Below are 14784 nucleotides of genomic sequence, written 5' to 3'. Positions count from 1 at the left end.
AGAACAGCCATAAGTCGACAAACCCAACCTTGCCTCCTTGACACCCATTAAAGTAGATGGTGTACAATACTTACTTCTATCAGATGTACTGCAATACTTGGAAATGAAGGAAGAAGAGTTGTTTTCTATCCTAGTTAGGGATTCAATGGAAGACTTGATCGATTATGATTACATGGATGTGCATCCAACAATGGTAGAGATTGGAAGATATGATGGCACAAGCTTAGATACTGTAAGTGCGATCATAGCAGCAAAAGAGCATATACCCTCGGTTGAAGAAGATTACCTTGTGCCCGATGCTGAATTTGAAACACTACAGTATGATTTGTTCGGACTAAGGCCCCAGCTTCCTACCAAGGAGTTTGTAGATCCCTTTGCCCAAAGAGGTTCCTCCCTGCCACACGAGGAAATGAAGATACAAGATGATCTGGAGAAGGTGAGATTTCTAACTACCATATATTTTTATGCAATGAAACTTGATGATAGGGTGCGTCGAGTCCCCTGGAGTCCAGCGGTTAAAATCTTGGCCAAAAATGATACATGCAACTGCCAGACTTCAGACAGGGCAGCTGCAGGCATTATTTTTGGCCAAGATTTCACCAGTGGACTCCGGGGGACTCGACGCACCCTATCATCCCAGGTCCCAGACGGACACCAAACTTCAGACAAGGTAGCTGCATGCATCATTTTTTGCCAAGATTTCACCGGTGGACTCCGAGGGACTCGACGCACCCTATCATCAAGCAAAAAGTGGGCCCAGACGGATGCCAGACTTTGGACAGGGCAGTTGCATGCATCATTTTTTGCCAAGATTTCAAGAGTGGACTTTGGGGGACTCGACGCACCCTATCATCAAGTTTCATCACTTTTTGATAACTCTAGGTTAGTTGCTAAATATATTTTTTATTTGACTTTGTCATTCAAGACATATTGTATATAGATGACTTTGCATCAAGACAAGGAGGAGCTCAACATGCGGACCGACGCAAGGATTCCACTCTTAAGGAGTATATCGGTAACCTTGTTACAAATTTGGTGGTCTTCCATAAGAAGTTTGGACCTTTTCAAGCGATACCTGTGACATCTAGCTTAGAGAAGGTGGTGCTAATCAAGCGGTCAAAGCTTCTTTATTTGTTTGATCAAACGCGGGGTGGAGCTATGTGTGTGCTTGCGACATTAGGCGACCTCGCTAAAGTGTTGGATCCGCTTCTCTTGGAGAAAGAGCTGAAGGGGGAGAGCATCATTTTTGAAGCAAAGAAGGAACTTATATTTTCATCGGAAGCTGGCCCCTCCTCTCCACTGAAGAAAAAGCCAAGGAACAATTGAGAGTTCTTATTGGCTATCGGCTTTTTGTATCTACCATTACTAACAACCATCACATGTATTTTTCTTGATGAATATAAGATACTTTACTTTGACCTTACAAATAAATATTTATTAAATAAATGTGTAGTTCATATAAGTGTGACAATAATGTGTGGTACGTGAATGACACATTCACATACGTTAACATAATTCAATGCGTAGTACTGCACTTGCGATTGTGTAAGTGTGACGCTAATGTGTGCTACGTGAATGACACATCCGCATATATTAACATAATTCGACGCGTAGTACTGTACTTGCAATTGTGCATAAGCAATAACGTAACTTGTATCCATACGTATTACTACTTTTGATGTGTTTGTGCATTAAACAAATATTAAGAGTCATGTGTTTCAAGAAACAAAACAAAACAACTTTACTCAATTATTTGAATTCAGTACACATCGCATGAGATATTATGTATATATAAATAAATATTCCAATGTGGCAGAGTACAAAAGTTTTTGGGATTCCAAGATGTTATGGATGGTGCTGTAATACTCATTATAAACCTTGCATCATTAATCTAGTAAACTATGGCGAGGTCCCCTTGCCATGTCGAAGCCGAATGATAAAGTTCATATCTTTGTCTGTGATTGTAATATGCTTTGCATGGATGGTTGTAAGCTGTGTGTCATCGAACAAGTCGATGAGAAACCCCTCTGCAGCGGTTTGTAGGGCCTCCATGGCTGCACCTGTAAGCTGTGTGTCATCAAACAAGTCAATGAGAAACCCCTTTGTAGCGGTCTGTAGGGCCTCCATGGCTGCACCAGTCCATCTTCCTGCTAGTGGGCCATCCCGCACTCGGTTTGTAGGGCCTCCATGGCTGCACCAGTCCATCTTCCTGTTGGTGGGCCATCCTGCACTCGTGCCCAAAATCTTCCCATCCCTTTCAGCTCCAAGTCTTGCATGACTTCTTGAACAACTTTATGAAAAGAATTTTTTGGGATGAGAAGCTCGTATCCACGTTAGATTCTCCTTATCTCTTGAAGAGCGACAGTGCCCGGTTTCTATCTCCTCTTCTCCTGTGGTGGTCCTTGTGCTCTACAGGGAGCACCTATTGCTGCACTAGAGGAGGCTCCACCTTGTGCTCTAGGTGGTGGGCCTTGGCATGATGTCTTCCCGAGGCCAAAATGGCAATATGCTTGCTTGGTCCGTGCCATGCAAGGAGGGAAAGATAGAGAAGAGACAGAGGTTGGGGATGTGAAAATGGAGGAAGCAAAGAAATCAAGATGTGAAAATGAGAAGAAGAATGAACTTTTAACCCATTTAAATCCTAAAACCGAGTTAATGGAGCTTCATATGCATTGTCCATCATGTGATCGTAAATCCATAATCTTATATCAAAATGCGACGAAACTTCACACGCGCACTCATTGAGTGGCCAAGAGCCCAATTTTTTTTTGAAAAAAATATGCGTGCTAGGAAAGTGGCTCCAGACGCCAGACTTCGAACCAGGGGTCAGCAGGCACTTTTTTTTCAAAAAAAAAGGGCTCTTGGCCACCCAACGAGTGTGGTGTGAAGTTTCATCGCATTCCAATACAGTTTAGTATTTTAAAAATTATCTCACATCAAAATTATGGATGGATTGATAATTGAGAAATCAACATCGTGACTACTCGCCCTTAGAAACTTCGCACCACATAAACTATACAGAGGCATTAGGAGTAAAGTCTACAACAAGAAATGGCAAATTTTTGCACGTTTTTCCTATTGAAATTGATAGTGCTAACAAAAATTGTAAGTAAGAATTGAAAATACAGTGAAGATGCACAGTGAAAGTTGAGAGTGAAGGACAAGTGTAAAATTTTAATTCATATTTTAAGGGCGCATACAATAGTTTTGCACTGGGACATAGTCATATGTCCAATGCACGAGGATAACACTATGCCAAAAAAGATAACATTGCAAATTGTGTTCATTCCATTGGAACGAATGCATCCTTCACTGCTTGAAGAGTTTTTACAAGTTGAAAGTCCTTGGGAGTTACAGTGATGTGCTTTTTATGTATTGCACAACGTTGAGCATCAGTCTCATCAAGTCAACTAAAAAGGCCTCTGCAGCACACTGTAGAGCATGAATACATTCTTTTGTGAAGCGATCAGGTCTATCCTGACCTTGTACCAAAAACCACCTCCTACTTTCTGTGTGGTAGAGGTCTTGCACAATATCGTGAACAAGTCTCGAGAAGCTTGCCTTTGGAATGATGAGATCAAAAGAGCGTTGATACCTTCTAATTTCTCTCAAGGCCACTGTACCTGGCTTCCACTTGCGTTTCTTGTGGGGATGCTGAGGAGGACCCTTGTGAGGGCAACTTGAGCAAGGTCGATTAGGTTGAGAAGGGGGTGCATCTGAGCTAGTAGATGCTCTAAGGGGCTGAACACGATATGGGGCTTTGAGCGGAAGCTTATTTGCCGAGTACTCCGCGGGTTTAGGTGTTTAGGTTTATGCCAATTTGTTTAGTTCTTGACGATAATTACGCTTATCAATTTAAGATCAAGCATAGGTTAGGTTATAACCTAATTCCAATCATCCTATAACTTGCGAACAAGATTCGTGCTTAACAAGCCACCTTTTATTAATAATTATGTAGTTGAAAAATGATAATTGACCAATTTATGCAACTTAGGAATCATTTCATGCCTTGCACTTTCCTATGGATTATTAGCACTTTCCATAATGACTCATTGCGAAGAAGATATGGCCTGATAATGCGACATGCACTTTATACTTCCATGCTTAAACGGAGTGCATTATCTTAATTCTGTTTTGTAAATATGGACAATAATCTAAGTTCAGTTCATTGAAATGCACAAAAACTACTTGCTAGGAATGCATATCAATCTTCTGCTCACTCTATTTTGTTCATTTTATTAAAAATACTAATGAGTGAATTTCTCCGTCGTGAGTTAATTTTTCTAAAGCATTTAAGAAAAATGCATCCTATCTCCAAAAATCATTACGACGTAAAATAAAAATTTGGAAGAAAAACCTGGACTTGTGGTGAGATGTCCATGTGGATGTTAGGAGACGATGACTGGTATAAGTTTGTCACCTTGTTGTGATAGCGTTGCATCCACTCTTGACTGGTCAATGCGAGTTCTGTTGTCGATGGATTGAGTGTTGCAAGCAACCATTGATAGTAACGACTACTTTGATTTTTCAGAGCACACGGATGTGTTTGAGGTTTCACCGCTATTAGGAGAGGCATCAATGGGTTCATTAGTGGATGGACTCGATGCTTTATTCCTTAGCTCTCCATCACTCTTGGTCTCAATGTTCTTGGGGTCCACAACCACCTGTAAGTGCTATTTTTTTCATTGTTTTCTCCTCTTTTTCTTGGTCAGTGAAGGTGTATCTCTCAATGACTCACGACCTTGGACCAGGTCAACCGTTGATGTGCTTGGTTGGGCCTCAACATTCTCTTTCTCTAGCGTGTCCTTATGGGACATAGTCGTAGCCTGCTAAATAGCCTCGCTAGGTTGTGAGGGTACAACTGCCTCCCTTTTCGGAGAGTCTAGCTCTTCCCTTCTGTTTAACTCCTCCAACCTAGACTTCAGGCGCTTTGGAAGTACTGGAGTTGTCAATGAAGTTGGTTGTGACACCTCCTCCACAGGTGAACTACTAAGGATACGTTCCACAAGGGGCATTGTTGCGACCAAGGGCTGTGGCTGCTGTGATCCCTGATTGGAAGTAGTAGTAGCTAGTTCAATGGACTTGCTATTATTGGTGGAGTGCGGTGTCAAGTCCTTAGGTCAATTGGAAGTGGTCATGTATTTTGTTTCCCTTAGAGCATTCACTTGCATAGATTGAGTATCAATTGAGCTAGCCACAATGGATTTCATAGGCATATCCTTAGGTTGAGGACTAAGGGTGGTGTCGTGTCCTGTCTCTTAGAAATTTGGAAGCTCTGATGTAGGTAGAGATTGGGAGTAAGTAGCTGCACTTGACGACTGTTGTGCTTCTTATATCCGTTTAGGAAAAGAGGGTGTAGGAGATCTAGGATTCTTAGGTGGACTTGGCACTAGTTGAATGATTTTCTCAAGGCTATTAGACGATTGTGCCATTTGCTTTGTTAAACAATCAACCTTCTTACGAGCAGTGTTGTGCCTCTAGTGCTCATTATCCTCTTAGGAAGTCAAAAGCTCCTTGAGCACTAGTGGTCCTTGTGCACCCTCAATGGTTATATATGACATCTGTTCATTAAGCATGCTAGGCTGAGGATCTACCCTTTGAGTGGTCCTGTTTGGTTTCTTGATTTCGATCGTGAGGGGCTTGGTCACTCCACCGTTTTTGACTCAAGACTTGGGTTTTCGTTTAGATCTCCTCCTACGCTTCTTTGCTCTTGATACGATCTGGCCTTCAATCAACAGAGGAGGTTTTGGCACCCAAATCCATCGGTTATCTGCGTAATACCCTTGAGCACATAGCAACGCTTTGGATATACATCACGGTGTTGTGCTGACTCTCCATTGATGCCTTCGTCTATAAGGCTTGGGCTTCTTTTGGGGTCTTCTACGATATTTGTATGTCCAAAGCCCATCCTTGGCATTGTCTCTTGACCTTCTACGAGATTTTTATGTCCAAAGCCTATCCTTAGCATTGTCTCTTGACCTTCTTGCTTCAAGCATGGCCTCGCTCACTGGTTCTCATTGTTCGACCAACTCTTCGAACAAGTACTTGCTCTCATTAGCAGGCTTGACTGTCATGTCAGCACCTTCCTTGCCTTTCCCTCGAGGTTCGATGAGGTCACCCTTGCTAAAGGTTGTGACTATCCTCACACCCGGTAGTGTTAGGTGTATCCTCTGTGCTACATAGTCGGCCTCACACTTGGTCGCCCTTTTGAAGGGTCTTCTAACGAGGATTTCCTTCCTGTAATTAGCACTGTTTGGAGGAACATGAAATAGGATAGGCAAGCTTTCAATTTCAATTGTTGCAAGGATTTTTCACTTCCCTATGAGTGCTTGTGGATGTCCCCCGTAAGGGCTAAGCGTTGCATTAGTTGGTGTGAACTCTAGTTGGCCTAGTAGGGTCCATGATTTATAGGTCAAGATATTAAAATCTACTCCTTCATCAATCAAAGCATCGATAGTATGCTCTCTTTTCGTGGTGAGTTTGACCCCAAGATAAGCAGGTGGTACTATGTATTCGTCTTTTAGGTCTTGGCTTGTAAATTTAAGCCTTCGGACAAATGCCCTTGAGTCCCCAACTGCACGACCAGATGTGGATTCTCCACTGATGTCTTGGATCGTCAATGCAGTGCTATTCAGGGAGCATCTATCGTCAAGACTGTCATATCTAGTCATTCTTACTGTTGTAGCTTGTTGTTGTTGCTTTTTGCTTTGACTAGATGCAGTTGGTATGCAATACGTATGTGTTTTTGCAGTGTGGCCTTTTTGCCCTTGTTGGCTAGATTGGCCCATTGATTGTCTAGGGTCGTTGTTTCTCTCTGTTCGGGTATGCGCTTTTGGTTGCTCTTTTGCAAGTGAGAATCCATGCTCGTGTAGAGCCATTACTACGCTAGGGTCTAATTTGGAGGACCTGTCACGACGCGCGTTTTCTCTCCAACCTACTTGGGGGAGGTGCAGAGGGGGCAGAGCCCCCTCTGCGGGGGTCCGAGGGGGAGCAGGCCCCCCCGGCCCACAGGGCCATTATGGTAAACACCATGCACAATTTGAAGGACCGTTTATAACCAATTTTGAACTACTTGCTCTAAGTGTCAGTCTAGTGATGGATCTGTGATATGCCTTTAGCTCTACGTAGCCTTTGATGTCAATTTTGGGGTTTAAATGCGTCAAAATTTGTGTTCTAGATACCTATCCGGTTTCGACAATTTTCTGTCCGATTCTCAGATGTCCAATTTTCAGGAGTCTGATTATCAAAATCAGACATCCGATTTTGGGTTGGTCCGATCGGCCCAATGGTCCGATTTTGGTCACGTCTGATTTCTAGAATCAGACGTCCGATTTTGACAGGTGTCTGATTCCGAGTGGTCCAATTCCTTGTGTCCGATTTTGAGGATCCTAGTGTCCAATTATCAAAACCGAACGCGGGCGAGTGTCCAATCAGTCAGACAAGGGTGGTCCGATTCTGGGACTCGGATCGAAAGGATGGTCCGATTTTCGAAGTCGGAAGGTCCGACTCCAGAAATAGGGCAATCCTATTCTGGGACTCGGACGAACTGGTTCAATTGCGCAACCGACGGCCCACGAGTTGCGTGCGATGCCTTACTTCACCGAATCGTGCCATGCCGTCTAATTAGATGCAAAGCAATAGAGGGAAATGCCTGGCATACCTGAAAATGGTGTGGTGCTTGAATCAATCAGCACATCGACGATCTCCTCGCAGCTCTCTCTCGCTCTCTCTTTCCCTAGCTCTCAAGCTCACTCTCTTCTCAGAGGGAAGGATGTCAAATGTGGCCTTTCCTGGTTTTCTGGGCCTCTTATTGCCCCATCCCAGCCTGCTGTGACCTTAGAGGTTAGTCCCTCATACTCTTCCAGCCAAAAATCTGAATTTGTGCCCCTATTTCCCTGTTTCAGCCAATTATACAGCAACACAAAACCCTACTGTTTTCTTTATTTTTTCCTATCCTAACCTTAACCTAACGCAACAAAAATCAAAACCAGAGATGGAGATGGATGGTCCTACTCTAATATTCAACAACAAATCAAAAACCTACTTGGTAAGGAGATCGAATATCTCTTCAAACTCCCTCACTTTCTATCTATCTACCTCAAGCACCGTTTCAGGGAAAACCCTACTCCAATGATTGATTCGAAGCGCGCAAGTGCTCAAGGCTTGAATCCGTTGCTCCCGGCAACGGAACCAAAATGTGGGAGCTTTCGCTCCACCGCCAAGACCCACGGACCGCTTATTGTTTCAAGCGTTCCAAGCCGAGCACTAATGGCTACCTCTCACATAGCGGATGCACCATCCATATCTACGAGTGTAGTGAGCTTACCTCCATGCCAATCGAGTTACCTCCTCTCCCGCGCACTCTAGTAGCTCCACGATCCAAGTGCAGGCTTCAAGAAAGCTCCATCCTCAAGCTCCATAGCCGTGAGAAAGACAAGAGAAGAGAAGAGAAGAGAAGAGAAGAAGAGAGGAGAAGATGGAGAGCTTCTCCTCCCCGATCCCTCACCCTCACATACTCACTCCCTCACACTCTCATACTCCCTCTCTCAAGCACAAGCTCAAGCAAGCAAGAACAAGAAGAAGAAGAAGAAGAGGAGAGCCACTTTTGGCCACACACAAGAATGAACTTCTCATTTACTTTTCAACTTTATATACAAAACCCTAAATCCATTTTTGGGCAGTCATCCCCTTATCCCCTTTTATACATGGCCGGCCGTGGCCCAGGCCCTTTTTCCCATTGTCCTTCTATCTTCCTAGCTTCCTTTCCACTGCCCGTCTACATTTACAAATTGCACGAGTGAGAGTCGACGCTCCTTAAATTAAATCACAATGCGCTTACGCTCTTTTACAAAAGTATTGACTTGCGCTTTTCCTTGTGTGCCTTTGTCTTCCGTTTCACTTTTCCTTGGCCTTTTTCTTCTGCTTTAGCTTTTCCACATTTTCCACCTTGTTCATCTGACGGTTAACAAAAAGACTTGGGGGAGACAAGCACTATTGGGCCTTAGAGCTTGTGGGTTAGGGCCCATCACGCTTCCATTGCGCTACTCTAATTACTCAAATTATCAAAATAACAACTTGTCACAACTCATAGGGTTCAATAGGATTTATTCCAAGTACAAGACTTATTACCTCAAGAGGATCTTCTTAGGATATCTAGTCATCCTCAAAGGTTACAACAGGCTCCAGGCCTTCATCATCATGTGATTCGTAATGTGCGACAAAAGCAGAGTTTAGACGGCTTCGTTTGACCGCACATTTCTGATTCTCAGGGTCCAACTCAGGACAATCTGTTTGGATGTATCGTAGTTCATTGCAGTGGAAACATCGATGGTTGGGACATCTTTTACGGATGTGTCCTATCTCACCGCACTTGTGGCACTTCTTGCCTTGATCCGGTGAGTCATCTTCATCATAGTCGCCTGTTTTAATCTCTTGGAAAATTGGACTTTCTCGGAGTAATGCATCTTGCAAGTTTGTTGGGCACATCGATTCCAATCGAGTGTTTATGGGTGGATTCAACCCAGCAAAGAACTTTGACACCTGCTGTGTCATATCCATTTGTGGTGCGCACTTTAAGAGAGAGACGAATTTTGAATAGTATGCATCAAGGGATAGTCGAAGTTGCTTTAATTCATAGAATTCGTTCATTTTCTATGTGCGATAGGCAGGTGGCAGGTACCTTCCTCGCACAGCTTCCTTAAGCTTGTTCCAAGTGATTGTCCCATCTGAGATCACTTGGTCTCTGCACCACTGTTTCCACCAAAGTCTCGCTTCACCTATAAGTTTAAGTTTGGCGAGCATGCCTTGGTTAGCGGGTGCAGTACTTGCTGCCTCGAAATAATCCTCCATGGATTCGATCCAGATCTCGATATCAATTTTGACTGTCCTTCCCTTACCATCGAATTCAGATGGCTTGATTTTTTTAAGAAGGAACTTCTTCTCTTGATGCATGTCAGCATTCATGGGTGCAGAAGGTGCCTGACAATCAAGCCATACCACTTCAGTTATTTAGGTTATGCCTATGATCTAAACATTAGTCAATCATGCATCATTAAGAAGTTTCACTCTGATACCAAGTGTAATGTGTCCGCCCCTCAAATCGCAGGGCATGTCTTAGCAGCCCATCAAGAGATCAATATAGAAGCTTCAACAATGTATATTGTAAAGAACACTCTGTCTACCAACTTCTAGTGGGTTTCTAATTGGACAAATGGGAGATTGTCAGAACACACCAAGCATCCCACGGGTCCTGCTGTTGAGCATCCATGAACAAATTCCAACTCTTTTCTTTCTTGTTTTCGTGAACCTCCACTAACCACGACTCCTGAATCATCTTCATGATATCCCACTTGATGATGTCTGGAAACTTCTCCATGAATGCTAAATCTTCCATGGATGGTCATTCTCTCTATTTTTGCACTTCAATTTTTTCCCAAACAATTTGCTACCAAGATGCACGTCTCTATTGCTTCAACAGGAAGAGGAAATAGTCCACTACATAGAGCTTGCATCATGATGGTAATATGAGTGCAATCTGGAAGTATAATTATCAGTTGTCTAAACAAACTGATGGTGGTTCTTGTTCTCTGCAATGATAGCATCCAACTTTCGAATTGCATATAAGCACTGAAGGATATAGATCATTTTGTTACAGTTTGGGAATATCGTGCCAGAATATGGGACAATTCACTGCCATCAATGCGGAACTTTGCTTCTTTCCACACTTGCTGTACATAATAACCCCTTTTTACCTGTAGCAACATCTATGTCTTCAGCAAGCCTCTCAAGTTGTTGCTCAGCAGCAATACCAGTAAAGTTACTACAACATAAACCTAATGAACCTCTCTATGTTACAGCACCATGCATCCTTGAGACAAATGATGTCTCAGAGATCAAAACCTGAGAAACAAGTTGCAACTGCGGTCTTTCGAACTTCAATGAAGGGCTCAGGGTATCAGAAAGGCATTCCTTGATGAGGTTTTAGCAAGAGACAGGAATAGGTAACATCAATTGATGTAACAGCAGCATCATGCAATGTTCTGTCAATCTCTAAAGCAATAGTACATCCCTTCTCTGCAAGTGAACTACATGCTTGGAGGACACCAAGAAATGTTGGCTTATTGGAACTCATTCCTTCAACTAGCATTTGACTATACAGCTGCAGAACCTTCTCTGCCTTATCTAACTCAAAATATCGTGAGATCATAACATTCCATGCAACAATGTCCTGATCAAACAGCCCATCAAACATGCTCTCTGCTTCTAAAATGCTGCCACATTTACCATAGATACTAATAAGTGTGCTATTAACAAAAGCATCTGAAGTGAAGCCCTTCTTGTGAGCATCTGCATGTAATGCTCAAAAAATTTCTCAAGAAACTTTTCTTGGTTTCCCATCCATGCTCATAACATCTTCCTCCTCAATGAGGGCATCACATGCTTGAAATGTGATCTTAAATGTCTACTGATTTGAGAAAATGTCCTCCTCTTGCATCTGTTTGTATAGTTGTAATGTCTTCTCTCCTTGACCCTGTTCAACATAGACTGAAAGCAACCCTTCATGCTCGCTACTATACTCATACGCAGAGAATAAATGTAAACACAACAACTAGGTATATACAAAGTATCAAATCGCACACACAACTTTCGGGTGGTTTTCACACCTCGAATGCGCAGCAATATGACATCCACCCCCTCTAATCCTGCGCATCCTCCGGATGGACCAACTACCCATGATCGTTATCTTCAAGATCCACAAACAGATCAATCTCTTCGTTATGCATTTCCGGTAGATCAACAAGATTATCTATCATATCATCTGTCTCTTCCATTGGAGTTTCTTCTCGTTGCTCTTCTCTTGCAAATTCGTCCAATGCATAATCCTCATCATCTCTTTTCTTGAAAATCTTGATTCTTTTTCCAGCAATAAGCACTCTAAGCACTGTCCCATCCAATTCTGTCAGCTCATATGTTGCATTATCAAAGACATGTGACTATGTACGGCCCAAACCATCTTTTCACCATCTTCCGAAGTGCAGTATGCTGATTTTCAAGGCTGCTATCAAAGACCAATACCCAATCTCCCTCTTCTATTGCTCTAGGCCGCATGCGATGCCTGCTGTCAAACCTGTCCTTATTTCTTAGTCTAGCAACCTTCAACCTATCAATAGCTAGCTAAATATCCTCAGGTCTCCTCTCCAATTGTCGAATCCGAAGAGCTAAGAGCTCCTCTCTCGTCAAATCCTCCTGCCAAGGTAAAACTGACCAAGTCAAAGCACAAGTCTCAGTCGGCATAACAGGTTTCTGACCATACATCAACTCTGCATGCATATATCCTGTGGTAACACTATGAGTCATACGATCAGCCCACAAAGCAAATGGTAGAAGTCTCGGCCATTCTCCAATCCGTCCTCTGCATGCTTTGGCTAATGCTTTCGCTATTGGCGGATGCCCTCTTTCACTCTTCCCATTTCCCTTTGGATTGTATGCTGTGGTTAAAGCCAACTTGATTCCTAGCTGAGAGAAAAACTCCCTAGCTTCATCTGCATCCAATTCACCACGATCCGCAGTGATCTTACCCACACAACCATACCTGCAGAAAATTTCCTCCAATAAGAACTTACACACTGCACTAGTGGTCTTCGTTCTCAAAGATCTGCCCTCAACATGATTGGTAAGATCCTCTCTTGCCAAAACAATGTACCTCATCTGCCATAGACCCATAGGCATGGTAACCAAATCAACTACCCACTTATAATGAATGCATAGCGGATAGGTCGGATGAAGCTCATCTCGATGACGCACTACTGAATACATCTGGCAGTCTCTGCAAGTCTCAACAAAGTGAGAAACATCTATGTACATGCCTTTCCACCAATATTTCTCCTTGATTTTCTCATAAGTAGCCCATACTCCTCTATGACCAGCCCAAGGACTCTCATGAAACTCCCTCATCACCTGTAATTGTGTCTCTCTATCGCAGACAACCCGCAAAGGTAATCCGCCTCTTTTCTTCGGATGCTTCCAAAGAAATCCGTCCTTGAGAAAATAACCATAGGCTTTCCTTCTGATCTTCTTGAACTCTTCATCTGTCCATTCATCTCTTTTGCTTAATGTACTAAGGTACTTGCCAATCTGCAACCAATCTCCAACATAGAGTTCTTCTGTGAAAGCCACAATATCATAGACATGACAAACATGATCAACCATAGTGGCTGAAATTTCTGCATCATCCTCTTCTGCAAGTAGAGTCTCCTCATCATCATATCTGGCTCTAGACAACATATCTACCACTGGATTATCCTTCCCTGCTATGTGTTTAAATTCCGTATTTAATGACTTGATATATGCAATCCATCTCAGCATAGCTATATCCGGAGTAGAGCAACTCGTGATCATACCAATCAATGGCAAGCAATCTGTCTCTACCACAACTGAAGCTCCAATAAAGTACTCCTTGTCACATTTGAGAGCCGTGACAATCCCTAGTAGCTCCCTTTTTATTTGCAGATATCTCCTCTGTCTCTCGTTTAGGACTTTCGCCCCAAACCGAATGGCATACCTATTTCCATCTGCATCATCTTGACCCACAGCCCAACCTATGCCAATTGGACTAGTGTCAACTGTCAATACAATAGGCTTTCCACAATTATAATCCGCTTTCCTGAGAGTAGGAGCATTCTGTAATAACTTCTTCAATTTCCGCATAGCTCTAGTATGGCTCTCATCCCAATAGAATTTCTGCCCCTTTCGAAGCAGCTGATACAAACAATCTGCTATGTGTGCAAAATGAGGTATCCAAATCATATAAAACACACAAATTCCAATGAATCTCCGTACCTCTGAAGTGGTAGAACAATACTCCGCAATCTTGCCTATAGCATTCACCTTATCAGGTGAGGGTTTTCTGCCATAATATCCACACATATGTCCAACAATGACAACCTCATTCACTCCAAAAACAGATTTTTGCCCTGAAAGTGTCAAGTTCACTTCTTCTAACCTGGCCAAAATCTTCTCACATGCTGAAATATGACCAGCCACAAAGTATCTACATCCCTGCTCATTTAGACTCTCATTCTTCTCTTCTTCTGCACACCCCTTAATGGGCACGTCATCCAAGAAAGGCATGGTAAGCTGAGGTATGTAATCACGAAGGACCTTATGCATGGCATTCATCATATGCGCAACAGAATTAGTGGCACCTTGAGGCAAGGTACACATCCTGACAAGCCCAATAGGAGTTCTCATGGTGGTTATGTCCCTGCTTTCCAAAGCCAGCTGAAACTGATCATATCCTGAATACAAATCACCTAAAGAATAGATGGCACATCCAGCAAATGCCTCTCCAAACTCATCCACAACTGGACCTATACCAACATTCCTGATAGTAACTCTGTTCACTGGCTGCATGTCCTGAATAAATCGGAGAGTACCATTCTTCTTTGGAACTGTAAACCACCTGTTTGAGTATGGTGCAGATGAAGGCTCAAGAATTCCCATCCTGATTTTCTCATTCAATAAATCAATCAGCTTTGGCAGGTGTGCCTTAGGCACTGGAATAGGCCGGAGATTCCATGGGATATGAGAAACATTAGGGCCAAAAACGCTTCAAAAATGGCACTTGTAAGAAAGTGATTAAGTTGCTAATTAGTTGAGGTTTAGGAAGAATAAAACCTCTAAATTTGGTTGTCCAGATGTGATTAATGAGAGAATATTTGGTTCATTGAAGAGGTCGGCCATTAATTGCCCTCATCTTTTAATCCAGGTCAGGGGTCACCTTTT

This window comes from Lygodium microphyllum, chromosome 28, assembly GCF_053477565.2.
Source record: "Lygodium microphyllum isolate KBCC chromosome 28, Lygodium_microphyllum_v1.1.10, whole genome shotgun sequence".
In the NCBI taxonomy this organism is placed as follows: domain Eukaryota; kingdom Viridiplantae; phylum Streptophyta; class Polypodiopsida; order Schizaeales; family Lygodiaceae; genus Lygodium; species Lygodium microphyllum.
The sequence above is the reverse complement of the archived record's forward strand: the minus strand, read 5'-3'. Positions refer to the sequence as shown.